This window comes from Chrysemys picta, chromosome 2, assembly GCF_011386835.1.
Source record: "Chrysemys picta bellii isolate R12L10 chromosome 2, ASM1138683v2, whole genome shotgun sequence".
NCBI classification, from domain to species: Eukaryota; Metazoa; Chordata; order Testudines; family Emydidae; genus Chrysemys; species Chrysemys picta.
Window position 1 is genome coordinate 62455411 of NC_088792.1, and position 27191 is coordinate 62482601.

The following is a 27191-nucleotide window of genomic DNA, read 5'->3' on the forward strand; positions in this document are numbered from 1 at the left end:
CCCGCTCCCAGCAGGGTGCTCCCCTCCTCTGCGCCGCTGCCCCCTACAGGGCGGCCGGATCGGCAAACAAAACCAAAAAGAAGCGGCCATGCCGCCCTAGGATTGGGCGGAATGCCGCCCCGTAGAATCTGCCACCCCAAGCATGAGCTTGCTCGGCTGATGCATGGAGCCGGCCCTGGGCATAGTTGGGAATTTGACTGAAAGGATAATATTGAGTTCTTTGACGTGCTGCTGTTCACAGAGTTTACCAACCCAGGTTATGAGGTCTTCTCTTGGAAGGAAGAGGGAGGAAGACACAAGGTGAGGGGAGAGAAATCAAATGGCAGTTGTACGGTACTATAGAGGCTTCACAGTAGATGAAGGTTCTTGCCTCTTGTCCCTTCCTCCAAAAACATTAACATACTTGCTGAGTGCTCTTGTGAATGAGGTTAGGTGTAAATATTGATTAAATGTCTCCTAAATATACCTACATCTTTCCTTGAAATATTTCTTCATTAATATGAATATTGTGGGATAGAGGAGAGGAATAAAAATTAACTGAATTTTACTTGTGGCTGTCACTAGTGCAAAGCTTTAGTTAATAGTTTAAATTACTGTTCATTAGGAGACTCCATAGACTGCTAATTCGCTATGATCTGATGTCGCATGTAGAAATTAGATTGGAGTTTCGTGACTTAATGGAGATTCTACCACCATTTATAAACTTAATATTTTAAAAAGACACTGCTTTTTGCTAGAAATGTTCTCACTTGCATAATAGAGGTGCACTACTATAAGCTAATAATTATATTCCATTGTCATAGATCCATAAATACAGATGAAAAGGGGAACTGTCATAATTGTCTTCAGGTAGTGTATTTTTTATTTTATTTGTTTATTTTTTGCAAAGTAATGTTGTCCTTCATCAATAAGTTCTGTTTTAGCTTTGGCAATTTGTTTCATGTCTATACTACGGTGGGGGTCACACCAGGGGCTCCTTGCATTCCTCCATTTTACCTCCTCCACTCACATCCCCGTGTGCCAGACTCACATCCCCGTGTGCCAGACTCACATCCCCCTCTATTTCAGGGATTCCTGTGACTTCCACCTCTCCAGACATGGAGCTCTCTGTACCCCTAATTTCCCTCCCCCAATAGCAGAGTCTCTGTGTGGCCCCTTATTCTCCCCTGTACTGTATGCCGAATTCCCTCAATCTTCCTCTTATAGGGGTTCCCTGTGGCCTCCCATGTCCATCTCTTCTCCCACGCTTGAGACGCGGTGTGCCTCTTTCCTCCTCCCGTCTTGTCCCAGAGATTATGTACATACTTTCCTCACTCCCATTATTCTTTCTGTCTGGGAGATAGATCATTCAAGGTGTCAACATGTTAAATTCTGTTGGGAGGATAGGCAGAAAGGAGATTGTGGTATTTTGTTGGAAGGCACTAATGAATGCCATTAACCAGTTGTTTGACCTATAGATAGTTGCAAAGATACACCTCTACCTCAATGTAACGCGACCCGATATAACACGAATTTGGATATAACGCGGTAAAGCAGTGCTCTGGGGGGACGGGGCTGCGCTCTCCAGCAGATCAAAGCAAGTTCGATATAATGCAGTTTCACCTATAACGCGGTAAGATTTTTTGGCTCCCGAGGACAACGTTATATTGGGGTAGAGGTGTACTTAAAACTCTGGCTCTGCTAATCATAAGAGGGGCTCCATGAATCCTCCATGTTTCCCTTTCTGGCTTTCTGATTTTTCCCTAAAATCAATAGGGTTCTGGCAATGAATGCCTAGAACGCTTCCTGAAACTGTGGAATTGATTGGGTGTGGGTGATCAAAAATTATCATGTTACAAAGGCACAAACAGAAATGCTGTCAAGTTGAATGCCAGGACTTTGCAAGCTTAGTCAATAAAGTAGTAGTAGTGCATAGAGAATACTTTATTAATCGTTAAATATATGTATGGCATACTTTACTAGATAGCAATAGATTATTGTAAAAAGGCTAACTTTTAGTTCTTTTGATAGTCCAATGTAGTTGGCTGCTATGTAAATTTGTATTGGTTTTATGCTGTTCATTCCACTCTCGTTTGTAAATGTTTACATCTGGTAATGTCAGATTTATTGGAATTCCAACTTCCATCGTTGAATTCTGACACCATCAATTCAACTAAGCTTTGTCGAGCATTTATAGTGAAGACATCTATTGTAGCATCCCAGTGTAATAGTTAACCCTGGGCTATTCTAGCTGATAACCTCCGCAAACCCATGGTGTTATCTACTAGATTTCAAACTGATGTGGAAAGGTCAGATTTACATTCTGAAAAGTTGCTTTCACCTAATGCTCAATATGTAGGTCATGAATGGATTGTGGGTTGAAACCTTGAACTTGTTGAGAGCGCCTTAGAGCCATGTAGTTCTAGTCATCCAGAATGCCTAAAGACCTATAGGGCCTGATCCTGAAGTCAGTGGAAGTTTTGCCTCAACATGGCCTGTAGGTTCTGGCTCAGAAATTGGATGTTTCAACTAACATAAGACAAGGAATCATTGCATTCTTCCAATCTGTTGTTAAAAGGATTGATCTTTACCTGATCAGTTTAGAATCCAAGGCTTGATCTTGGTTTCAGTTCTTGGTAATATGAGGACTGTAAGACTGGGCTTCTAATTAGAATGTCTTGTGTAACTTTCAATACATACAGTGTGTGCTAGATCATGCTGTCCTTTGGAATATTTTATTACATGTATTGCAGTAGTGCTTAGTAGCCACATCTGTTATGTTAGTATTAACATAATAAAGTGGTCTCTGGAATACAGACTCTAACTCAACGTTTTTTAATTTGGAGAGTCCCCACCCCTCTCTCCAGTGGGCACAAAGAACTTGCTAGGGTGAGGGTAACAGACAGACAAGCCCTCTGTTGTCCAGAGTCTTAGCATAACTAAGGTCTCTATTTTGGTAGGATTGTGAAGAAAACCTTTAAAAAATTACCAATATTCACTGATACAGCAGTGTCTACATGAGTTTGCAGAGAATATGATACAATAGCTGTTTGTGAAATGCCCTATTCATTTCAATATGTGCTAACTCAAATTCTCATTAACAGTTTTGCCATTTAAAGTATAATTAATTGCTCATCAAAAAAGTAAAGGAAACGTGAAAATCTACTATATCATCTCATTTCAGGAAAGCTTTTAAGAATACATGATAAAGTTGGAGGGGCTGTGGTTGGTTTCTTTTTTCTGAAGAGATGGGTGGGAGTTTGACTTGGCATTTAGAAGTTCAGGAAATGCTGTTGTAACTTGACAGTTCAGAAATATTGTATTTTGCAAAATTTCATTCATGTGATGTTTGCAATTAATTTTTTTCCCAAAAATTAATATGTTGGTAGACGACTTCTATTTCAGTGTTCATGTTATAAAGACCTTTAGTATTCCACCATTAGTTGTTCTGAAGCAAATTTTTTTAAGTTTGTGACAAATGACAGGAAAAACTAACTATTGGGTTTTTGGGGTTTTTTAAAATTCTTTTCACATAATGGAGACAATAAAAACCAAATGATTGAACTGAAGTGTTTTGTAATACTTGAATTTCCCCCTCACAGACACTTAAAGTATTTAGGAAAGCATATACACAAGAGAGGTTAAACTAAGTTACTAATATGCACTATTAAAGCTTGAAAACTCCACTTGCCCACTTAATTATAGCAAGTAGGAAGCTTTCTTTTTCACTGCGATCAACTTCTATAAAGAAAAGCTTTTAGTCATTACAGTTACAACATATATAAACTTTGTAACTGATCACCTTCAACATCTGGGGACTGATATATCCAGTACGTCGACAGCAATTCTCAACTTTGTCAATATAGATACTTGTGGGCAACAGTGAAACTAGCAAGGAAGTGGAAAGAGGGAGAAAAAGTTCATAGCCAAATCCTGGCAGGCACATTTCAGCCAGAGGAAAACAAATAGTCCTAACTACAGTTTTTGGCAAGATGTTCAGCCCTTTCACAGGGATAAAGCAGTCTGTTTCCCATGTTCTCCTTGCCTCTTTCTCATGGGCTGGCCTGAGGTTCTCTTGCCTTCCAGTCTAGAGATGTAATGAAGCCAGGAGAGAACACTTTCTTCTGAGAACCCCAAGTACATCACCTTCATTTTTTATATACTTGCTTGCACGAGTCCAGGTAGGGTTCTTTCCAGCTGGCAGACTGAGCCATTTCTCCAGGGTAGGCTTAGTGCCTAGTTTTTTGAAGGCATTAATCCTTTTCTGTATCTGAGTGAATGGCTATGTACACTCCATGTGTGGGTGAGGAGGAAGGTAATCAGCCAGAAGGATTTTTTGGTAGATTAGGAAAACTGTAAAAGGCCCTTTGGATCTCCCTGTTCTTCCCCTCTCCCTCCCCTCCCCAATGTTAATTTATATGCCCTTACTAGAGTATTTAGGAGAGCTTGATACCACACCTTCCTGCTCTTGGAAGCTGTATGTGACAGAAGATTGCTTATACCTCTTGGCTCTGGCAAATAGCTTCACTGGTTACTGGTCTTAACAACTGTAACAGCAGGTGTAGTGCCCATAATACGCACCCTCATAAGACTCTTCGAAGATCCCTTAGGCTCAGTAGTCTTAGGCTACACAGACAGTTTTATTGTATACAAGTGATTTCTCCTCTTCTCCCTCCCCCTCCCCGCCCCGGTTTCCCTAAGCTGCTCTGGCTTGGTGGCAATGCAGAAACAGTTTAGTTAGGGAAGAAGTTCCAAATTAATCATACAGTCCTAGCTGTGAAAGTAACCTGTCTTAAATAAGGTCTTCACACTGGACTGTAAACTCCTTGAGATAGACATCTTTGACTTGCCTAAAGCACCACAAAAGCCTAAGGTAGCCTCTACATTAAAATATTACTTGGTCTCACCAGAAAAAGTCTTCTGTTTAGCAAGGTAGTCCTGAATGCACAAGGACATTCAGAGATCTTGAACCCCAAAAGGTATCCCTACTTCAAATGGACTGTTAGGTCACCATGTTATGATATATAATATGTCTTTGGTATTTTTTGTTTGAGACACTGTACCTTTCCACTTTCTTGGCAATGAAAATAGGCCCCCCCACTCCACCCTTATCTGAAATTGCTGTCTCAGAAGCAGGCTAAACGAATCAGTGTGGAGCTACATCTGAACTATTTTATTTTGCAAAAGATACTGGAAAATAACCATATCGAAAGGGCATACTTTCTCCTTTGATTAGGGATGGACACTTACCTGTACTTTCCCACTAATTGTTCTGATAACAGGTCATGAACAAGCTCAAGAAAGACAAACGTTTTCATAGTTGGTATTGGCAATGAGCAGTATGGGTTATTCTTTTTATGGATTGCTGTGAATGATTCAGCCTGAGGATTTGCCCACATTTCTCTGATCACAGAGAATCAGGGCACCCTACATACCAATTCAGGATCCAATCTGTTTGCACGGCTGCTGAGAAGTTTGGTATTGAACCCTCCTAAATACTCCAAAGAGGGCATACAAATTAAAGTGGAAAAGGTGGGACTTGAGGTAGTTTTACTTTAATCCTAGAGACTTGTGGGTAGTAAGAGCTAGGCAAATAATTTATGGTTTTTATTTTTGTGTTTTGGTTGGTTGTGTTTTCCCCTCTTCCCCCATTGGTAGTTTTAAACAAAAACTCAACTCTGTTTAAGGTAAGAGCGAATTTGAAAATTCAAAAAAAAAAAAAATCAGCAAATCAAAAATGTCAGTTTTGGGTCGAATTAAATGTTTCAAAACATTTTGTTTCTGGATGTTTTTAAAGGTCTAGATTCACAAAGTAGGAAGGATGGTGGTGCCCCCCTTTATAAACTTTAACCCATTGTTCAGGGTGATCGCCAAGGATGTGAAAGACCTGAGTTTATTTTCCCCTTTGCCTGATGTAGAGAAGGGATATGAAACTTGAGTTCCCCACATTTCAGGAGAGTGCCCCTAGTGAACTAGGAGATATGCTTAATCTATACTCATTTAGTTAAGCAATTAAATAGTTTAACTTACATTTTTTAAGAGTCTTAAATTTTAAATTTTTTACATTAGAAAATGGTGAGTGATAAATTTCTTATCTACTAGATAATTGTGATTTGTGTTAAGCCCTACTTGGTCTTTAACTCTAATTTTAACTTCAATTTAAAGTGCACAAACAGCATTTTCAAATTGTTTATTAGTTAAATAATAACTGTATGGTACATAAGAAAAGTTTTAAGTGCAAAATGTGTTTTGATAAACTGATTTACTAAACAGAGAAACTGATTGTTTCTGGTCAGCATGGCCTTTAAGATTTTAGAATTAGCAGATGTCATTCTCTCTCTCACACCTTGTTTTTATTCATAGATTACTCCCGAGGGAATTATGTGCCAAAAAATAAAAATTCTGCACACACAATTTCTGCAAATTTTATTTGTCAATAAATAAATGTGGAGGCTCCAGCATGGCAATGAGTGGGGAGCAAAGGCAACTGGCTGCACGGAGGTGGGAGATCACCCTGCAGCCTTCCCCAGGACACAGACTTAGCAGTGAGGCTGCACCTGACCCTGACACAGCACAAGAGCTGGGCCTGCCCTAGAAGTCTGTATCCTGGGAAGGTCGGGGGGGAGGGCCGCAGGGTTATCTCTCACCTCACAGTTGCCTGTGCTCCCTATTCCATGCTAGTGCCTCCACATTTATTTATTGATAAATACAATTTGCAGAATTTTAAAATATTGGGTGCAGAATTTTTATTTTTTTGTTTTCTCTCTCTTTTCATTGTGAGATGAGTGGTATTTCAGCCTTTTTCTGCAAACCTCATGAAACTTTTTTAACCCAATAGACCAAACTTAAATATGTACTTTAGGTACCGGGCTGAATTAGGGCATTAGGCCTGGTCCCCACTAAGCCCCCACTTCGGACTAAGGTACGCAAATTCAGCTACATTAATAACGTAGCTGAATTCAAAGTACCTTAGTCCGAACTTACTGCGGGTCCAGACGCGGCAGGGAGGCTCCCCCATCGATGCCGCGTACTCCTCTCGCCGAGCTGGAGTACCGGCGTCGACGGCGAGCACTTCCGGGATCGATTTATCGCGTCTAAACCAGACGCGATAAATCGATCCCAGAACATCGATTACCTGCCACCGGACCCTCCAGTAAGTGTAGACGTACCCTTAGTTTAGTGGAGGCCTCGCTTTAGATTGTTTTCTTTTTAGCAAATTCTGTAGCTGAAAGAGGTGATTAAATAATCCTTGAAAAAGATGATTAAATAATCCTTGAAAAAGATGGTACTTTCCTCAGCTTCTGGTTTTATACTGTAGCAGGCTTCTGGTGCAAAAGCATCTAATTAGCCCCTGCCTGGTCGGCTCCAATCAAGGGAAGCAGATTGGGGCTGATGGAAAAGGCCTGATGCTGGCCTGAGGATTGGCAACACCTGCTGGCCTGACAAGCGAGGGGCTATAAAAGCAGGGAAGGAGCCAGAAGGCAGGGGGCAGCAAGGGAGAAGTCAGTCAGTCAGGGAGGGAGTTGGAGGATTCCTAGTTGAAGGCTGACTCTGCCTGTAAAGCTTATATGTAGATGGACAGTAGTGGTGGGACAACTTTAAGTAAATAAAGACATGGGTGTTGAACAACTGTGAAGCCTCTCTGTGCCTTATTGGGGAGAGCAAGTGGGCCCGAGGAAGAGGGGCGGGTTGTGAACCCTGGTACACATGGCGGCTTGTCCAGGATCCTTTGCCAGAGACACAGTTTGGTGATCTGGAGATGGAAGGCACTCTGCAGTGGCTAAAGGAAGAACGCGGGGAGATTCAGAAGACACTGCAGGCCTTTGAGCAGTCCTCTGTCAAATGGCCTCAGCGGATGACCCCAATGCCTTTTTGGGTACCTTTGAGCGGGTGGCCCTGGGCGCGGGATGGGATAGGATAACTTGGGCCCTGTGGCTAGCCCCGTATCTTGCTGGGGAGGCGCAAGCGACATATATGGCCCGGACAGATTGCCAGGCTAGAGACTGATGCTATGAAGGCATCCATCTTGGACCTCCTGGGGCTTTCATTGGAAAAATATTGGCAAAAGTTTTGGGCAGCCCGGTGGGCAGGGGGCATGCGGCCCCAGGCCTTTGCCCAGGAATTGACGGACTGGGTGACATGGTGGCTGAGGCCCAATGCCCAAACAGTGGGGTAGGTTATGGATCAGGTGATCCTCAAACAGTTTGTGCAGTGCCTCCCTGATAGCATGCGGGTTTGGGTGTGGCGACATCAGCCTGGCACCGTAGAAGCTGCAGTCAAAAGGAAGGAGGAATATGCAGAGGCAGACTTCCCCCGGAGGGAGCGTCGAACCCTGCAAGACACAGAGAGGGGCAAGAAACCCCATAAGCATCTCGCTGGGAAGCCGATAAACAAGCGACGGGAGGAGCAGAAGGGAACCCCTCACTGCCCGGGACAGCTTGTATGCTGGCAGTATGGACAGCCGGGGCATAAGAGCCCTGACTACCCCGTGATGGACTGTGGGGCTGCTGAATTCTGTGGTTGGACCAAGGCTGGGGGGCGGAAGAAGAGACGTGGAATAATCCCATCCCCGTGCGGGTGGGGAGAAATCCATTAGACCCCTCTGGGGCTACGACCTCAGCCCTCTTCCCTCATACAGCGGCACTTGGTAAAGCCACATTGGCTAATCCCTGGAGAAAGGATGATGGTGGAATGCATCCCCAAGAATAGGGAATATTGTCCCGTGGCCCAGGTACCCCTGGAGGTGCAAGGACGGTTTGCCTGAAAGTGGGTGGGGGTAATGGAGGGGTTGCCATACCCCATGATCCTGGGGTTGGATTGGAACCCTCCCCCAAAGGGAAAGAAGGCACGGGGAGGAGACCAACAGAGAAAGTGAGAGAGAAGGACCTGGAGGGAGGAGGCCAGGCCCCTATGGGGGAGGACCCTGAGAAAGGGGAGTCCCCATAACCTCAAGGGGAAAAAGATACGAACCCTAGACAACACAGCCAGGATAGAGACCCTACGGGAGTGACCGATGAGGGAATGGAGGACCCAGGACGGGACCACCCAAGGGAGGGAATCCCTGTGATAGAGGAAGAGAAGCCAAAGAAAGTTCAGAGGGTCGGAACCCAAAAGGGGGAGGCTCAAACTCCAGTAGGCAGAGGCCCTGAACTGGAGACACGGGGCAGCCTCGGGACAGTTGGCGCCAATCTGTCTCCCCCACCAGGGAAGGAAGAACATCCGGCGTGACCTACCTGAGGTTGCAACTGGTGTGATGACTTCTGGGCGGAGGTGGACTTGTGGGGTGGCCCATCCCCTACCCAATGCACCTTTTATGGGTGGGGCATGCCAAAACCCCACAGGGTTGAGCCCGGGGACCACCCAGATGGGCAGGGAGGCCATCTCCAGAGTAAAACCCCAGGCCGAGAAAAGCAGGGCCAAGCAAGATCAGGCCTGGCATCGGCTTAAGGGGGGAGCTATGTAGCAGAGTGCTGGTGCAAAAGCACCTAATTAGCCCCTGCCTGGTCAGCGCCAATCAAGGGAAACAGATTGGGTCTGATGGAAAAGGCCTGATGCTGGCCTGAGGATTGGCAGTACCTGCTGGCCTGACAAGCCAAGAGCTATGAAGGCTGGGAGGGAGCCAGAAGGCAGGGGGCAGGCAGCAAGGGAGAAGTCAGACAGAGGGAGCGGGAGGCCTTCTAGCTGAAGGCTGACTCTGCCTGCAAAGCTTGTATATAGATGGACACTGGTGGTGGGACAACCTTAAGTAAATAAAGACATGAGTGTTGCACAACCCTGAAGCCTCTCTGAGCCTTATAGGGGAGAGCAAGCGGGACCCAGGAAAAGGGGCGGGTCGTGAACCCTGGTACAATACATAAGGGAAAACAAAATCAAGTTCCACTTCAGATACGCTATTTTTCTCCCCCTGCCCCTTCCAACCACAAACATTGTTTAGAAAAACAGCTTTGTACTTTGGATGTGAAATGAGCTTAAAAATCTACTTTCAGTGGACCAAGAAATGGATAAAGATGCCTATATTCTTCTTTCATGATGTTCTAAAATGCTTGAAGCTTTTTAATAATCAGTCTATCCATATATCAGACATACAAAGCATCCATTGATAAAGCCCTTTCTAAAAGCATGAAAGTATATTCTGCAAGGGGCTCATGTTCATGGGATAAGAAACATAGGGCTTTGCCTGTGGAATTCACAATGGTACCATTTTAGATTTGCAGTTACTTCAGTAAGCTTTGTAAGACTGGCATTCTCCTCTTGATTGATGCAGCCTTTGTTCCTTTTGGGTGCCCTCAGTCTAAGTTAAGCAAGTAAATTAAAAATACAAAATCTAAACGAATAAATTTCCCAGGATTGAATTTCTTAGATTTGCTGCCTTATTTGATATCTTGTCCTTATTGCTTGCTATTTTCCATCAGTGAATGCATGTTTTATGCTTGCAACTTTTATTTTTCATATTTGAGAGCATCCACTGGTTTGGACTCACTATTCCTATATACCAATGTTCTTGATTTTAAAATTAAGCTTGTAGAAGTTCTATTATACCACAACCTATAGCATTTAGATGTTCATTAATATTTTCTACATAGTTTTAGTTTCAGATTTTGAAACCCTCTCTGACAAAGGGATCGTGAACTTTGGTGTGCAGGAGCCTAAAGTGCCTCCATTATAATGGATGGCGCATGTCTAACTGTGAACAATAGCCAAACAAGTGCATGATCTCTGCTATGAGAAATAAAAATTATAGTTAAGAAAATTAATTTTCTCCTTATCTTAAAAACAGTGAGGACTAGAAACTTCAAATGTGGTCTGGTGTGAAGTAGTGCTGGCTGTCATTTTCAAGAAAAGTAGGTATATGTTTGGCAATTCCTGATTACCCCTGAATGAATTCCCAAATGTTACATGAACACTTGTTAGTACTCCATGTTCACTAAATAATTATAGACCTTGGAGGTTTATATTAAAAATCATAAATGCAAGCCCTTTTCCTGGAGGGAATAGTCTTCAAAATGTAAATGGATTGCTGAGTGTGTCACTATGATTCCTAAGCTTAAAGAAAAATTTCAGAGTTCTGCTCCTTTCCCCTTACAATCCAGGCACTTTTGTCAGTGATGCTAACCTCCTCTGCTCCTGGCAGCTTCACTGAATTAATTACTAATTAACAACTCCAAAAGTAACTCCTGGTGGGCAGCAGCATCTCCTTCCCTTCTTGCAAAATGGCTACATAAACATACTTTCAAGTTGTCCTTGATTTTTGGTGGCTACAGCAACAACGAAACCAAGAGGAAAAACTGTCAGTGTCCCTTCTCCAATACCAGTGCACTTACCTCCAACTCTTCTTCTTGCTGAGTGAAGATACCATCTCCTGACATTTTTGAACGCTGATGAAATTCAGTGACATTATCCTCACCATGTGTTAAATTTAATTTTGGAAGAGCATGCTTGGGTACTACAAAACACTATAGAAAGATCTTGCATCTGAAGAAGTGAGATTCTTACCCACGAAAGCTTATGCTCCCAATACTTCTGTTAGTCTTAAAGGTGCCACAGGACCCTCTGTTGCTTTTCATAGAAAAATCTGTTACAAACAGCTACTCTTTCTCCTCTACCCCCCCAAAAATCAGTTAGGCATGCCCCAGTATCTAAGAAAACCAGCCTCACCCTTTTTCAGCAGCTTTTTTGTCTCAGTGGGTTTCCCTCAGATTTCTGATACAGGCTCCTGCTGTACCCTGAGGGCTGTCCCAGATCATGGAACCAGAACCCAGGTCATCTGCAGTACCCATTATACAAACTGCTTCATTTTTCTTTGAGTATCTGATTAAGAACTCTTGGGATTGGCAGGTTCAGAGGGAAAGGGAGTGGCAGATTTTGCACTTAGAGGGGGATGTGGGACTTCTCAACGCAACACAAGTGTCATGGAAGTCACTAACCAGGAAGACCAAGGTACATGCTATGCAGACCTTGAAATCCTGGATCTTGGGCATATTAATAACCTAAACATTGTGGGTTTGAGGTGGTGGGGGAGCGAAGAGGGGAAACACCTAGACTTCTACTACCATTATTTAACTAAAAAAAATCTAAAGCTAGCTGGAAAAGAAAACTATAGAGAAAACTGGAATTTGAAACAGCAATGCTAGCACAGCTGCATACACTGACAAGTTGAGTCTTAGACCAAGGCAATAGAGTGGAACTGGAGAGATAGTAGGTCTATGCTACCCTTCATGCCCTTGGTTTGTAGCTCAGACATGGACCAACGAATGCTGCTAATTTTAAATCTTCACGACTTAGGTGCGTGGAGCGCACATACACCTTGAGTGGAATACGCATAGGAACCATCACCAAAGATATTTTGTATACGTCAATCCCATGCTGAGCTCATGCACCCTATGTACAGATCAGAATCTTGTAACAAGTGGCTGTCAGAGCCACTCATGCACCCTACAATAGCTTTGCTCTCCCTAGCTCCACCAGGCATAAAGGGTGGAGCACCTCCAAGAGTGGTCACATTTTTCCTTCACCACCTGGAATCCTTGTCAAAAAATTCTAAGCTGCAGGGAAGGAGGGCGGGCCGTGAGATCCACGTGTATAGAACATCTTGAACACTTGGTTACTGTAAGATAAGAAACTGTTCTTTGACTATCTGTACACACATGGATCTCATTCTCAATGTTTAGCCAGCAGTTAACTCCTCCAGGAGAGGGAGCTAGGAGCTCATCTAAACAATAATTGCTGAAATGCCTGATCAAACAGCATCGGAACTGGAGGCTGATGAGGATGAATAGTGATTGGGGAATGTGTGAACAGAGCTCTATATAGCTGAAAGCTGTGGAGCAGCTATGGGAATTCTACCAAGACATGCTGACCAGGTCACCTGTAGCCTGGTGGAATGAAATGAGAGATGGAGGAGTCAACTTATAGATATCATATGCTGTTCTAATACAGTCTATGATCCATTTTGAAAGTCTTTGTGCTGAAATAGCTTGCTCTTTGGACCTATCTCTGCGAATTGCAAAGGTAATCAGACAGTACTCTTCTCACATCCAAAGTATTCAGTTTTGCCTCCCTAGAAGATGAACAATGGAAGAACACTAGGAAATGCATCTACTAATTGATATGAAAGTCAGAGACCACCTTAGGTATAAATCTGGAGCAAGGTCTCATAGTTGCTCTGTCTGCATAAAATATCATAGCTGGGGGACCCATCATCAGAGTCTGAATCTCACTCTCTGGGCAGAAATGATTGCTACCAAGAATGAAGTTTTAATTGTCAGATAATATAGTGAACCCAGTGTCATAGGTTCAAATGGTGGATATATCCATGAAGTAAGCACAAAGTTCAATTCCCACGAAGGGGAAATTTGCCTGACAAGTAGAAAACTGAAGACAATTTTAAGAATTTGTAAACAGTAGGGTGAGACAAGGCCAAGCTATTTTGGACTGGTGGATGATAGGCAGAAACTTCTGCTACATGAACTTTGATGGAGCTAACTGAAAGACCTGACTACTCTACTTGAAAGACAAGTAGTTCATTATAACCAGAATCAAAGTTTGTAATGGACCAAATCTGTACTTAGAAGACTGTGAGGAAAAACATGTTCATTTTGCTCTATATGTACACTTAGTGCAGGGGTGGGTAAACTTTTTGGCCCGAGGGCCACATCTGGCAATAGAAATTGTATGGCGAGCCATAAATGCTCACAGAATTGGGGTTGGGGTGCAGGCGGAGGTTAGGTCTCTGGTTGGGGTGTGGGCTCCAGGGTGGGGCCAGAAATTAGAAGTTCAGGAAGTGGGACGGGGCTCCAAGTGGGGTGAGTGGGGGCAAGGGCTCCAGCTGGGGGTGCAGGCTCTGGGGTGGTGTTGGGGATGAGTTTGGGCTGTAGAAGGGTGCTCTGGGTACCAAGGGGTTTGGAGGGCAGAAGGGGGATCTGGGCTGGGGCAGGCGGTTGGGGTGCGGGACGGGGTGCAGGCTCTGGCTAGGGGTGCAGGCTCTGGGGTAGGGCTGAGGGGGATTAGGGTGCAGGAGGGTGATCCAGGCTGGGATTGAGGGGTTTGGCGGGCGAGGGATTAGAGCTGGGGCAGGGGGCTGGGACGTGGGGAGAGACTCGGGTGCAGGCTCGGGTGCACTTACCTCAAGTGGCTGCTGGAAGCAGTGGCATGTCCCTTCTTCGGCTCCTACGCGGAGGTGCAGCTAGGTGGCTCTGCACGCTGCCCCGTCTGCAGGCACTGCCCCTGCAGCTCTCATTGGAGCACCAGAGGGGGCCATTGAAGCACGTAGGAGCCAGATGGGAGCCATGTCACTGCTTCTGGGAGCCACATGAAGCAGCCCCTGACCCTGCTCCCTGGCTGGAGCGCCGGAGCGGGGCCATGCCATGGCTTCTGGGAGCCGCATGGAGCAGCCCCCGACCCTGCTCCCTGGTGGAGCGCCGGAGTGGGGCAAGCCCTAGATCCCGCTCCCCAGCGGGAGCTTGAGGGCCAGCTTAAAACAGCTGACGGGCCGGATTCAGCCCGCAGGCCATAGTTTGCCCACTCCTGACTTAGTAGAGAATTTTCGAATCTCAAGTAGAATACTGGATCTTCTACTGAACATCTTCTCTCTACTGATGTCAGCCACATAGCATCCATGCTATCGGGTACAGGGACAAAGGGTCCAGGTCAAGGTCTAGACTGTAGCCCTTAGAATTTGTGCCCATCCAAAGTGGATATGTTATAAAAAGATGATCTGAGAGATATAGTAGGTCTGAAAACCAAAACTGACATGGCTGTGCTGGAGACCTAGGAAGGTCACCTCTCATGGGGTCATATCTGATCCCCAAGTGATCCACTTTAGGACTAGTGGGGGCCCTAGATTTGTTGTGCTTTGTGTTTCCATCTGGTGGCTGGTATAAACTAGTAGACCTTATGATCTATAGGATGCTACACATTATAGTCGCAGGGAAGCAAGGATCACATTACAAGAATAAATCATTTTATTCCATGAAAACTAAGGGCAGATTAAAAGGGAAAGGAAACAGGCAGAGTTAACTAAATGAGTAATCAGCCAATCCTACAAGAATAATTTAAATAAATCAAAAGCCCAGAACAAAGTAAAAATAGTTTCCCACCCCCAAAGTCTTCCAGTGGGCCTTAGCTGCTGTTTGGAATTGGTGCTTGAAGAAGAGTCTGGTACCCATCTCTGGGAAGTCCTGGTTGTCCCGTCATGCAGCTGGCAGTCAGTTCTTCCTGGTGAGAATTCATCTTGGGTGTCAGTCTTTCCTTTATGGAGAAGTGTGCTGCTGGTCAGTCTCAAGCTCTGGCTATCCCCCAAATCCCAGTGCAGGGGAATTATACCAGGCTTAGCTGGAAGACAGCTCTTTCAGGTAGAGAGAGACAAAATAGAGTCTCAAGTCTTTTGTGGAAGAGAGAAACTCAGGAACTGCATCTTCTACTGCTGTAACCAGATTCACTGTAGACAAGGGATCGGCAACCTTTGGCATGCCGCTCACCAGGGTAAGCACCCTGGTGGGCCAGGCCACTTTGTTTACCTGCCACGTCTGCAGATTCGGCTGATCACGGCTCCCACTGGCCACGGTTTGCCGCTCCAGGTCAGTGGGGGCAGCAGGAAGCAGCAAGGGCTGAGGTATGTGCTGGCCGACGCTTCCCGCCGCCCCCATTGGCCTGGAGCGGTGAACCGTGGCCAGTGGGAGCCACGATCGGCCAAACCTGCAGACGCAGCAGGTAAAAAAACTGGCGAGCCGCATGCCAAAGGTTGCCAATCCCTGCTGTAGATAGTTCTCTTCACAAATGCTGTCCCTGCCTGAGCTCAGCTAACATGTCAGGGTGGTCCCAGCCATGGACAGGCTTTCTGGGGCCTACAGTTGGTTGGCCAAATATGTCAGTCAGTTTCTGGTCTGGTAACTCTACTGTTTCGCCCCCATTGCTGGCCTAGGTCTCAAGCACAGATTAGACAGGCAGTTTCAATTTCATTTCCCCAAGGCTGTGGTGTGTTGCTGGAGGCTGCTTTTCTCAAATCCCCAAAATGGTGCACACGGCTACATGAGTTGGAAAAATTAGTTGATTTGTTAAATGAGCAATCTCTTATACAACAAAATGACCACATCTTAAGGTGAGGCCTAGAAACTTGAAATTATTTATGAAGCTCTGGGTGACAGCTAAGTGGCAAATTAGGAATATCAGACTGTTCCACTAACATGATGAGGACACTTAAGGTCTACTAACCAAGAACCTTTTTTAAGTTTCACTTTCTCTTGGAGAACTAGCAAGGTTCATGAAAGGTATGCCCTTGACAAGTTTGACAAAAGATCAATGGACTTCAGAATTATGGAACTTCAGTACCCCTAAAGATTCCAAGGGGCATTAGAAGTTTTATATGCAGTACAGGAGATCATCTAAGCTCTGTATAAATCAGTAACTCCTCTGAAGCTCTTATGTTCCAGGAGCTCATTCAAATTGCCTGCAGACCTTATAGAGGTTAAAGGAATTTAAGTAGTGCTTGTAAGCTCCTTGGCAGGGATCATCTTTTTGTTTCTAGCACAGTGGGGTCTTTTTTCATGACTAGGGGTATGTCTACGCTACGGGATTAATCCGAATTTATATAATTCGAATTTTGGAAACAGATTGTATAAAGTCGAATGTATGCGGCCACACTAAGCACATTAATTCGACGGAGTGCGTCCATGTACCGGGGCTAGCGTCCATTTCCGGAGCGTTGCACTCTGGGTAGCTATCCCATAGTTTCCGCAGTCTCCCCCGCCCATTGGAATTCTGGGTTGAGATCCCAGTGCCTGATGGGGCAAAAACATTGTCGCGGGTGGTTCTGGGTACAGCCTCACCCCTCCCTCCATGAAAGCAACAGCAGACAACCTTTCGCGCCTTTTTTCCTGGGTGAACACTGCAGACTCCATACCATGGCAAGCATGGAGCCCGCTCAGCTCAAGACAGCAGTCATGAACATTGTAAACACCTCGCGCGTTCTCGTACAGTTTATGCTGAACCAGGACCAGAAAAAGGAGGTGAGGAGGCGGCGGCGACGGCAGCGCGGCGGCGAGAGTGATGAGGATATGGACATGGAATTCTATCAAATTGCGGGACCCGGTGCTTTGGAGATTATGCTGTTAATGGGGCAGGTTATAGCCGTGGAACGCCGATTCTGGGCCCGGGAAACAAGCACAGACTGGTGGGACTGCATAGTGTTGCAGGTGTGGGACGATTCCCAGTGGCTGCGAAACTTTCGCATGCGTAAGGGCACTTTCTTGGAACTTTGTGACTTGCTTTCCCCTGCCCTGAAATGCCAGAATACCAAGATATGAGCACCCCTCACAGTTGAGAAGCGAGTGGCGATAGCCCTGTGGAAGCTTGCAACGCCACACTACTACGGGTCAGTCGGGAATCAATTTGGAGTGGGAAAATCTACTGTGGGGGCTGCTGTGATGCAAGTAGCCAAAGCAATCACTGAACTGCTGCTACGAAAGGTAGTGACTCTGGGAAATGTGCAGGTCATAGTGGATGGCTTTGCTGCAATGGGATTTGCTAACAGGTGGGGCGATAGATGGAACCCATATCCCTATCTTGGCACCAGAGCACCAGGGTACCCAATACATAAACCGCAAGGGGTACTTTTCAGTGGTGCTGCAAGCACCTGTAGATCACAAGGGACATTTCACCAACATCAACATGGGCTGGCCAGGAAGGGTTCATGATGCTCACGTCTTCAGGAACACTACTCTGTTTAAACGGCTGCAGCAAGGGACTTACTTCCTGGACCAGAAAATAACCATTGAGGATGTTGAAATACCAATAGTTATTCTTGGGGACCCAGCCTACCCTTCAATGCCATGGGCTCATGAAGCCATACACAGGCAGCCTGGACAGGAGTCAGGAGCTGTTCAACTACAGGCTGAGCAAGTGCAGAATGGTGGTAGAATGTGCATTTGGCCGTTTAAAAGGTTGCTGGCGATCGTTACTGACTCGCTCAGACCTCAGCCAAACCAATATCCCCATTGTTATTTCTGCTTGCTGTGTGCTCCACAATCTCTGTGAAAGTAAGGGGGAGACCTTTATGGCGGGGTGGGAGGCTGAAGCAAATCGCCTGGCTGCTGATTACGCGCAGGCAGACACCAGGGCGATTAGAAGAGCACACCAGGCAGCGCTGTGCATCAGAGAAGCTTTGAAAACCAGTTTCATGACTGGCCAGGCTACAGTGTGAAATATCTGTTTGTTTCTCCTTCATGAAAACCCACCCCCTTTATTGACTCATTCTCTGTAAGGAATGACCCTCCCCCTTCCCCCAGCTTGCTTTGAAATGAAATAAAGTCACTGTCATTTAAAAATAATTTATTCTTTATTAATTGATTATAAAAAGAGGGAGAGAACCCCGGTGGGGTTTGGGAGGAGGATCGGCAGGAAGGTAAAGGCCACTAAAAAAAAAGGTTAAAAAAATGACAGCCTTTTGCTTGGGCTGTCCACTGGGGTGGAATGGGAGGGCGTATGGAGCCTCCCCTCCCCCCCCCCCCCCCCGCGTTCTTACACGTCTGGGTGAGGAGGCTGTGGAACATGGTGAGGGGGTAGGGGGGTTATACAGGGGCTGTAGCGGCACTCTGTTATCCTGCTCCCGTTCCTGAAGCTCCACCAGACGCCGGAGCATGTCTGTTTGCTCACGCAGCAGCCCCAGCGTTGCATCCTGCCTCCTCTGATCTTCCTGCTGCTACCTCTCATCTCGAGCATCTCTCCTCCTCACGTTGTGTCCCTCCTGTCCTCACGTTCACTGGCTTCTTTCCTATACTTTGGAACAGTGTCCTTCCACTCATTCAGATGAGCTCTTTCACTGCGGGTGGATTCCATGATTTCTGCGAACATCTCGTCTCGTGTCTTCTTTTTCCGACGCCTTATCTGAGATAGCCTTCGGGTCGGAGGAGGGAGGCTTGAAGAATTTTCAGCTGCTGGAGGGAGGGGAAAAAAGAGAATTTTTTAAAAAGATACATTTTGCAGAACAATGCTTATACTCTTTCACAGTGACCAACACTGTTCACATTACATAGCACATGTGATTTCTGTGCAAGGTCGCATTTTGCCTCTTAATATTGAGTGCCTGTGGCTTTGCTGCTAGAGCTCACAGACGCAGGTCCGGGCATCAGAATTCGGCTTGCATGCGGCCATGGTAAGCCATTGTCTTTCGGCTTCTGCGCCTTCCTTTCCCACACACCAAGCAAAGCCCGTTGAGTGCTGCGGTTTTCCTGTTAACCTTCAGCAGCAGAAAACAAACTAACCCCCGCCCCATCCAATTCTCTGGATGATCGCTTTATCCCTCCCCCCACCCCGTGGCTGGTATCAGGGAAGATCCCTGCTAGCCAAACGCGAAAAGCTCTGGGCCAATTCCCCCCCCCCCCCGCCCTGCACTTGGCTAACTGCAGGGAAGGATTTCTTTTCAGCCACAGGCAAACAGCGCAGTAGGAACGGCCACCTCTGTCCCCTTAATTAAATTCCCGTATTTCAACCAGGTTACCATGAGCGATATCACTCTCCTGCGGATTACACAGCGAGATAAAGAACGGATGTTGCTTGAATGCCAGCAAACACCGGGACCATACGCTGCTAGGCTTTGTCATGCAATGATACCAGATTATTTGCTGCAAGCATGGCGCGGTCAAGTGTCCTACCATGGAGGACGGAATAAGGCTGCACTGCCCAGAAACCTTGTGGCAAGGCTTTTGGAGTACCTCCAGGAGAGCTTCATGGAGATGTCCCTGGAGGATTTCCGCTCCATCCCCAGACACGTTAACAGACTTTTCCAGTAGCTGTACTGGCCGCGAATGCATCCCAAGTCCTCAGGGCAAAGTAATCATTAAAAAACGCTTGCTTTTAAAACAAGTTTTATATTTTAAAAGGTAAACTCACCTGAGGTCCCTTCCATGGGGTCGTGGTCTTGGATACTGGCTTGGGAGAGTACTTCAGTCAGGCTGAGAAAAAGATCCTGGCTGTTGGGGAGAACGGAGTGCTGGGTGCTCTCCGCAAGCTCGTCGTCCTCCTCTTCTTCCTCCTCTTCCCCGTCTGCAGAATCCTCAGGTGTAGCTGATGAGATTATCCCCGCCTCGGAATCCACGGTCAGAGGTGGGGTAGTGGTGGCGGCCCCCCCACTACTGCATGCAGCTCGGCGTAGAAGCGGCATGTCCGCGGCTCTGACCCGGAGCGACCGTTTGCCTCCTTTGTTTTTTGATAGGCTTGTCTGAGCTCCTTGACTTTCACGCGGCACTGATCTGCGTCCCTACCGTGGCCTCTCTCCATCATGCCCTTGGAGATTTTTTCAAAAGTTTTGACATTTCGTCTTTTCGAACAAAGTTTTGCTAGCACTGAATCCTCTCCCCATATAGCGATCAGATCCAGTACCTCCCGTACGGTCCATGCTGGTGCTCTTTTTCGATTATCGGCCTGCATGGTTACCTGTGCTGATGAGCTGAGCTATCTGTGGTCACCTGTGCTCTCCACGCTGGGCAAACAGGAAATTCAAATGTTCGCGGGGCTTTTCCTGTCTACCTGGCCAGTGCATCCGAGCTCAGATTGCTGTCCAGAGCGGTCACACTGGTGCACTGTGGGATAGCTCCCGGAGGCCAATACCATCGAATTACGGCCACACTAACCCTAATTCGAAATGACAGTATCGATTTTGGTGCTACTCCGCTCGTCGGGGTGGAGTACAGAAATCGATTTGAAGAGCCCTTTATTTCGAAATAAATGGCTTCGTTGTGTGGACGGGTGCAGGGTTAATTCGATTTAACGCCGCTTAATCCAAATTAAAGTCATAGTGTAGACCAGGTCTAGGATTCCTAGGCAGTACAGTAATAGAAATAATAAATAGGTCTTCAGGTATAGCTTGGAAGGTACCGTACATTTTGGTGGTGGTCTGTCAAGACGGAGACTATGATATTTTAATTTAATATGGCTGCTAACTAGGATGTCACCTAGTTTTAAAAATGTTTTATTTGGACATAAACATACAAGAACATTTCATGCAAGTATTAATACATTTTATTCATAAACTGTTATCTTCTTAAAGCACCCCTTTATGTCTGATCAACTTCTTATGTGTTTTTGTTTATATTCCCCAAATGTTAATCAGATATTATAAACACTACTTGATCCTAATTTAAGACTGGCTGTCACTTTTTTCCATTGGAGGGATTTTCCATACTTTATTTCTCATGCCAATAATGTTGAGGGAATCTGTCCTTTTCCAAAAAGCAGCTACCACACATCTTTAGATATATAGTTGCTAATACATACAGGTACTTTCATATTGCAGGGATACGAATATTTTCCTTGATAACGGAAAGAGAAAATTAACCTCAGCTTTACAAAATTTTTGTCTCATAAAGATGTAAAGCAATTACTAAAGAATGCTGAAAGTTTTAAAGAAACATTCGTAAGTTGTAAAATTTAAGGTAAAACAAAAAAACAACAACTACACAACTGTTAGAAGGAATGAATACAAAGCTGAGGTACCTGAAACAGTCTTAGCTTGCCTTCTTCCACCAGCATCTTGTTACCTAATATTCAATATTATCTTTCGGATTCTGTGTTTTATTTTCATTAGTGCTGTCAAACGATTACAAAAATTAATTGCAATTAATTGTGAGATTAAAAAATAGTCACAATTGCAGTTTTAATTGCACTATTAATAACGACCATTTATTTAAATATTTTTGGATGTTTTCTACATTTTCAAATATACTGATTTCAATTACAACAGAATACAAAGTGTACTGTGCTTACTTTATATTATTATTTTTTATTGCAAATATTTGCACTGTAAATTTTTTTAAAAAAATAGTATTTTTCATTTCACCTATACAGTAGAATTTCAGAGTTATAAACACTAGAGTTACGAACTGACCAGTTAACCGCACACCTCATTTGGAACCGGAAGTACACAATCAAGCAGCAGTAGAGGGAAGGGGGGAAAAGCAAATTGAGTACAGTACTGTTAACTGTAAATTATGGGGTGGGAGGAGGGAAAGCAACATTTTTCTTCTACATAGTAAAATTTCAAAGCTGTATTAAGTCAATGTTCAGTTGTAGAACAACCATAATGTTTTGTTCAGTTACCAACAGTTCAGTGTTATGAACAACCTCCATTCCTGAGGTGTTTGTAACTCTAAGGTTCTACTGTACAGGTACTGTAGTGCAATCTCCTTATCATAAAAGTGCAACTTACAAATGTAGATTTTTTTTTTTACATAACTGCACTCAAAAATAAAACAATGTAAAACTTTAGAGCCTACAAGTCCACTCAGTCCTATTTCTTGTTCAGCCAATCACTAAGAGAAACAAGTTTGTTTACATTTACGAGAGATAATGTTGCCTGCTTCTTATTTACAATGTCACCTGAAAGGGAGAACAGGCGTTCGCATGGCACTGTTGTAGACGGTGTTGCAAGGTATTCACATGCCAGAAATGCTAAACATATCCCCTTCATGCTTCGACTACCATTCCAGAAGATGTGCTTACATGCTGATGACGAGTTCTGTTCGATAGTGATCTAAAGCAGTGTGGACCAATACACATTCATTTTCATCATCTGAGTCAGATGCCATCAACAAAAGATTAATTTTCTTCTTTGATGGTTTGGGTTCTGTAGTTTCCGCACCAGAGTGTTGCTCTTTTAACACTTCTGGCTGTACATTCCACACCTCGTCACTGTCAGATTTTGGAAGGCACTTCAGATTCTTAAACCTTGGGTCAAGTGCTGTAGCTATATTTAGAAATCTCATAGTGGTACCTTCTTTACATTTTGTCAAATCTTCAGTGAAAATATTCTTAAATTGAACAACATATGCTGGGTCATCATCCAAGACTGCCATAACATGAAGTATATGGCAGAATGTGAGTAAAACTATACAGCAGAAGACATACAATTCTCCCAAGGAGTTCAGTCACAAATTTAATTATCATATTTTTTTAACAAGCATCATCCGAATGCAAATATGTCCTTTGGAATGGTGGTCGAAGCATGAAGGGACATGTGAATGTTAAGCATATATGGCATGTAAATATCTTGCAACACCATGTACAACAGTGCCATGCAAACACCTGTTCTCCCTTTCAGATGACATTGTAAATAAGTGGGCAGAATTATCTCCCATAAATGTAAACAAACTTGTTTGTCGTAGCAATTGGCTGAACAAGAAGTAGGACTGAGTGCACTTGTAGGCTCTAAAGTTTTACATTCTTTTGTTTTTGAGTGCAGTTGTGTACAAAAAAAAACATTTTTAAGTTACATTTTCATGATAGAGATTGTACTACTACTTATATGAGGTGAGGTGAACTGAAAAATACTATTTCTTTTCTTTTATATAGCGCAGATATTAGTAATAAAAAGTAATATAAAGCGAGCACTGTACACTTTGTATTCTGTGTTGTAATTGAAATCAATATATTTGAAAATGTAAAAAAATCCAAAAATATTTATAAGAAGTTTAAATTTGTATTCTATTATTATTTAACAGTGCAATTAAAACTGCAATTAATTGTGATTAATTTTTTAATCCAGTTAATTTGTTTTGTATTAATCGCTTGAGTTAGCTTCAGTTAATTGACAGACCTCATTTTTAAGCTTATGGATTTAATAGAAGTTAAATGAACCACTTATTATGGAAATGTTGTGAAAAAATACCCAGTTGTCCCAGGATAAATCTGAATTTCAAACTTTCCATCATTTTCCCTACCCCCACTTCAGAGAAAAGCCTGTAATGTAGATATAAGCCAAGTGATTTGACCCTGCTGAGGTAGAGATGACCGTCCCGGTGCGGCCTTGACTGGAGCCAACTAGTCTGGTTAGAGCTCTTTCAGACTAAGCATGTGATCGAAACAACTGAGAGCAGCAGGAGACCCACAAGAACTTACGATAAAGACCGTATTGCCAGTACTAAAGGTTCAAAACTCATTAGTCAAGTCCCATAAATCAGGAGATTTAAAAAAGACTATTCATTATTTACATACTTGTTTCTGAGCCTTAAGGGTACACTTCATGTTTTCAAACTGTTCTCCACAGCCATGAGGAATAGGAATTTGATTTATTTAAAATGAAAGCTGAGATTCCTGTGTAATCTGGTTCCAACAGGTGAGTCTTTTAAAACACAAAATGTTACGAGAGTTGCCAGTTTGGGAGAGGGGAGCTGCCTCTTCTGAAGAAAGTAATACTATCTTTGAGTGAGAGGAGAGGGCCAGACTCCTTTCTTTTGAATGATTTTGTTTTTTCTTTCTTCTTCCTCTGCTGCTACCATTGATCTAGTGTACAAGTAAGCTGGCTTGGAGGGAATTAACTCCTCCTCCTCCCTGGCTCTGTCCTTGGCCACTCTCACAATTTGCCCCCACCTCTTTCTGTCAAAGGTTATTTTTCCCATTGATGGTAATTCATATTAAGAACTCTTTGGTCTTGCTTAGTATTATCCCTCCATCTTCTTTTTGGTTGAAACCATAAGGATGTCCTTCCAAGAGGTGCTTAGCTAACTGTTCTGTCTTCTGTCATCCTAATTACGTGCCCTACCCGGAGAAATCATTGGGATTTCTTCATATTTATTATATTTGGTTTTTCATAGACCTCCCACAGTTAGCTATTCTATTTTCTCCACACATCAGTCTCCATTACTAGCCCAAAAATTCATCTCAACACTTATTTTCTAAGGTATTTGGCTGGGTGTCTTCGTTCTTAGGGTCTCTTATACATATAAAACAATAGGCCTTATAATGGTCTTGTATAGCTAAAGTTTAGTCTTTTTCAGTAGTTGTTTGAAGCTGAAAATTCTTTTCAGAGAAGTATCAGGCCTTCCCACTCTATAACTGCCTTAATTTTTTTCCCTTACCAAATTGTTATTGGTAATTAAAGCTCCTAGGTATTTAAACTGTCTTAACTTACTGATATTTATGGTCATCAACTGCTTAGTGAGCTTGTCCATTATCTTCTCATCATTGTACAACCATATATTTGAGTTTATCTTCATTGATTTTAAGTCCCATTTTTTCTAGCTGTTCTCTTCAAGTCTCCAGTCATCCTTTGCACTGTATCTCTCCTCTCTATCCTACGATAACCAGGTCATCAGCGTATTCAAAAAATTAATACAGGCCATTTAAATTCACTCCCATCCTGAGAATTTTGCTGTGATAATACCACTTTTTTCCATAGGCAGAGTACTAGGGATAATGCCTTAATACAGTATTGCTGTCAGATGGGGCTGAGATTTAATTCCCTATTCATACTCAACTTTTTGAACCAAACACAGTTGTACCATCCTGTTAATTTTGTCAGCAATTCTGAATGCTTTTATTATGGCCCAGACGTCATCTCACAACATGCTATCATACGCATCCTTAAAGTCTATAAAAGCTATGTATGTATTCTGATCATGTTCCCATCTTTTCTCAAATAGTCAATAAATTGAAAATATTTAATCCACAGTGAACCTATTTTTTTGGAATTCACACTGATAATCTATCTTCTGTGTAAAGAGTAAGACCTGGTCTACAGTAAAAAGTTAGGTTGAAGGAAGCCGCCTTAAATCAACTTGTTAATGTATGTGTCTACACTACCGCGTTCTTTACGCTGACCTACATCGCCTCTAATGTCGATTTCTGTAATCCATATCTGTGAGAGGCGTAGTGCTTAATTCGATTTTTATGGGTCAACTATGAGGTAGTGCAGATGCGGTATTGTATAATTTGAGTTAATTGGCCTCTAGGTGGTGTCCCGCAATGCTCATCTGGGACTGCTTTGGAGATCATTCTCAACTCTGTTGCACTGCAGCCAGGTACACAGGAAACAGCCCCTCCCCTACTAAAGCCCCAGGAATTTTTGATTTCCCATTTTCTGTTCGATCAGCATTGAGAGCATGCCAGCTTGAGCATAACTGATCATGGAGACTACACACCCCAAACGCACTCCAGCTTGGTCTGCACGGGAGGTGGTGGATCTCGTCGCTTTGTGGGGAGAAGAGTCTGTGCAGGCAGAGCCCCAATCCAGCAAAAGAAACGCTGACATCTATGCAAAGATCACTCATAGAATGGGGGAGAAGGGCTACACGAGGGACACACAGCAGTGCCATGTGAAAATAAAAGAACTTGGCCAAGCATACCAGAAGGCAAGCGAGGTGAACAATCGTTGTGGTGCTGAACCCCATACATGCCGGTTCTACAATGAGCTGCATGCGATTCTCAAGGGTGACCCTACCAGCACCCCCACAAGTAACATGGACACCTCACAGGTGTGTGAGTCTAGGGACAACCAGGAGGACGATATTTTGGAGGAGGAGAATGGAAGACAGGTGAGCGGTGGATTCATTCGCCACGAGAGCAAGGAAATATTTTTAACCCTGGAGCCCTGTGGGTTGCAGGACATCACGCTAACGTGCCTTTACTGTGTTCAGCGTGGGTCAGCAAGTAGTTCAAAGAGGCTGATAAGGGACTGGGGCCCCACATGATAGAGACTGCAATTTGGGAGTGAAAACGTTCCCCTCCACCCTGTTCGTAAACAGCTTCCCATGGTGCTATGGGGAAGGGCCATTGTTGCACTAGCTACCTCCGCTCCCAACATGAGCCTGCCATAAACTTCATTAAAAGTGCGGTCACTCGTGACCGGGGGGGAGGGGCCAGGACTACTCACCATGGCTGGAGCAACAAAATAGCACAGTAATGGTTACAGATTCTGATTATGTTATGGCTTGCAACTAGAGTAATAAGGTTTTTGTTTGTTTATTTTTTTATGAAAACAGCCTTGCTATGAAAACATTTTATTCATGTACAATGGTTCCTTTATTTTTTCCCATGACTGACAGCTGGAAATGTGTCCTTCAGCATGTCATCAACACCTGAAAGTAGACTTTTGCTGATTAGGAGTCAAAAAAGAACGTGGGAGGACATGTTCACCAAGATAATGAACACCTCCAGGACAGCTGACACAGAGCTGAGACCGTGGAGGATTTCATTGTCCGAGAAGATAGACATGGACATGGAGAGCAGGAAAGCTTCCAATGAGCAAGAGCGTGCGGTGCAGGATGAGATGCTTCGGCTTATGAAGGACCAAACAGACATGTTGATGCATCTGGTTGATGTACAGGAACAGAAGCAGGAGGGTAGAGTCCTTTTACAGACCCTGGTGGACAGCCAGCCAGCATCGCCTGGTGCAGAATTACCCTCCCTTAAGCATTCCAGGAGGCATGGGCGAAAAGTCCATTATC

General features: G+C 44.2%; 1 protein-coding gene and 1 long non-coding RNA gene across 3 annotated transcripts in view; both read left to right on the forward strand.

Annotated features, from left to right (window-relative positions):
* SP4 (Sp4 transcription factor) overlaps positions 1-27191 on the forward strand; it is a 53811-nt gene that overhangs the window by 6169 nt on the left and 20451 nt on the right. The gene's annotated exons all lie outside the window — the stretch shown is intronic.
* LOC135981335 (uncharacterized) lies at positions 1483-26928 on the forward strand. Its single transcript, XR_010598304.1, has 3 exons — positions 1483-1612; positions 10757-10820; positions 26790-26928. It is a non-coding gene; the product is annotated as an uncharacterized LOC135981335 (long non-coding RNA).